A 2,500-nucleotide genomic window follows, 5' to 3' on the forward strand; every position below is an offset into this window, starting at 1 on the left:
GGGTACTTTGGAGGACTGGAGAAGGTACGTGTCCCCCTAGGGGTACTTTGGAGGACTGGAGGAGGTACATGTCCCCCTAGGGGACATCTTGTCTCCTTTTCTCATCATCATCTAAATGTTTTCCAGGTACGAGGCTGTTGTTTAGTATATCTATTGCTGACATCGCTGTATTCTTCCTCTTTATAGAGACAAATATTTCTACCAAAAATTATTCACGCTAGTCAGGGGGTACACGGCTTAAAAACACCGTTCAAAGGGGGAACATTATTGAAAAAAGCTTGAGAACCACTGCTGTAAGGTATACATTTCAGGGCTATCAAAAGTAGTGATGATGTGTTCTGGTTCTCGCTGCAGAGTGACGACTCACTGCTAGGGGAGGGAATCACCAGATGCACCGATTGACCGGCCGGTGACCGGAATTGGCCGATTTTCACGTGACCGGCCATGACCGGTGACTGGCCGGTCAGACTGACATATGCCGATTTTATGCCGGTCAGCAACATCACACGTGCACATGCAGGGTTTCCGCTATATGCATGTAGCAGCGGCGCACTGCCGCTCCATCAGCTGTTTATGAAATGTCATGAAGTCATAATTATACACGGCTCCAACAGTCAGTCGCTCTCTCTCCCCTCTGAGGCTGAAAAACTGGAACGTGAAAACCGCACTCACGCGGGTCCCGTGAAATATGACAGCTACAGTTTATCGGAAAATAGCGTTGGGCACACTGACGTTGATGAATTTACTGTTTATCAGACTCTAGACGAGACAAGAAGCAAACGATGTGGTCCCTCTGCCTCTGACGCCCCGCTGGCCGCTGTAGGACACGCTGTAAACAAAAAAAAAATAAATAGATAGACGCTGTATTCCTCCGACACGCTGTAAAATGAGCGGTGACGTTAAATCATCTGTTTCAGGTAACGGCACACTAGGGTACCGTCTATTTGCTGGATTGTTCCGAGGTAACCGTCGGTGGCTAACGTTAGCTAACGTTAGCAGATAAGCCCGCTGACAGCAACGGTAGTGTTCACATTTATGCACAATGACACATGAAGCAAACTTGCTAAAAAAGGAACTACACGCTGTCTTCAGGTAACGTTACTGTTGACGTTCAAACAGGCCTGTGTGTGTGTTTTGAGAAATATCTTTATACTGCATTAAGGCTATATTTATTTTATTTTTATTCGTTATTTATATAGGCTATTATTGTATTGCCATTACCTGTTTTCCCTGTTCCATACATACAGAAGATTAGTTAGTAGTAGTAGTAGTAGTAGTAGTAGTAGTAGAAGTAGTAGTAGTAGTAGTAGTAGTAGTAGTAGTAGTAGTAGAAGGAAATGGTTCTAACATTGCACTTTAGATGTGTGTTAATTCCCCACACCAGGAGTAATTTATATATTTGTATTTTAGCAATCAATTAGCCTTTCGCCGAGCCCCGCCCCCCTTAGTTACTGTTGCTACGTCAGAAAAACAAATGGTCAGACACGACCAGCGCGACAGATTGCCATGACAGGAAGAGGTATACCCGTGCGTGTCAGTGACCTTTTCTGGAGCAATACCTCCGCGATATCCTCCAGATCGAGGCAAAAGGGGTTACAGTATACAGTGGAGGGATATATTCAAAATATAAAAATACGCAATGAAGGAGACACGACTACTATCGAGGCTAATGCTTACCGGTCTCTAGCGAAATCTGAGAAACCCCATGACCTGTACCTCAAATGTGGGATTGGGGAACAAAATGCTACATGAAAGATAAAAACAAAATTATTTAAAGTTGCTTGTTGGGGCGCTATGTTCGACTTTGTTGTAAACTGACGAAAAATAAAGTTGGGGAGCTCAAAGACCCAACACAACAGCAGCTAGCAATGTAGCTAGCGTTAGCTAACATGTTAACTAATGTTGGTAAAGCTAAAGGGCTCATTAAACTTAGCTTAGAGAGTAGTTAACATTCTGGCAATGATATCCATGGTAATCATAACTTTGGTCCAATTTGTGTTCTTGCCTCTAGTTAGTAGATCTAGACAACACGGTAACTAGTTAGCCGTTAGCCTTACCTTTGAGCAGACGTATTTATGCTTCGTAATGTTCGACATTTAACTGTGAGTGGGACCGTCCACACTGTTGTATCCATTGTAGGCACCGCTCACGTTGTGTTTTCGGCTTTGGGAATGGAAAGAACGCAACTCCTCCCGACAATTTCTCGGGGTATCTAGTGTCCGATTTACAAACGCCGTGGGCGCACCGCTTCACCATCTTACTTGGAGTCAATGTTTGTCGGACCTGCTCACATAGTAACGGTTGCTATGATGTGTGATTGGACAATGGCCGTTTTGGGGGAGGGGCCGGCGAGAGGTCAATTATCTATTTAAAAAATGTTCTATGTTCTATGCAAAATGTAACATTTTCTATTAAAAAAAAGATAGAAAATAAATATGTGTGTGTGATGATGACACATGAAGCAAACTTGCTAAAAAAGGAACTACACGCTGTCTTCAGG

General features: G+C 43.6%; 3 protein-coding genes and 1 pseudogene across 6 annotated transcripts in view; 1 reads left to right on the forward strand and 3 right to left on the reverse strand.

The window, feature by feature from the left end:
• Positions 1–2,500, reverse strand: part of LOC116034141 (hemicentin-1-like) — a 1,482,957-nt gene that overhangs the window by 681,083 nt on the left and 799,374 nt on the right. The window lies entirely within an intron of this gene.
• Positions 1–2,500, reverse strand: part of LOC116034899 (gastrula zinc finger protein XlCGF49.1-like) — a 390,500-nt gene that overhangs the window by 346,965 nt on the left and 41,035 nt on the right. The window lies entirely within an intron of this gene.
• LOC116034906 overlaps positions 1–2,500 on the forward strand; it is a 399,592-nt pseudogene that overhangs the window by 332,412 nt on the left and 64,680 nt on the right.
• corin (corin, serine peptidase) overlaps positions 1–2,500 on the reverse strand; it is a 39,950-nt gene that overhangs the window by 13,651 nt on the left and 23,799 nt on the right. The gene's annotated exons all lie outside the window — the stretch shown is intronic.

This window comes from Sander lucioperca, chromosome 17 (assembly GCF_008315115.2).
Source record: "Sander lucioperca isolate FBNREF2018 chromosome 17, SLUC_FBN_1.2, whole genome shotgun sequence".
In the NCBI taxonomy this organism is placed as follows: domain Eukaryota; kingdom Metazoa; phylum Chordata; class Actinopteri; order Perciformes; family Percidae; genus Sander; species Sander lucioperca.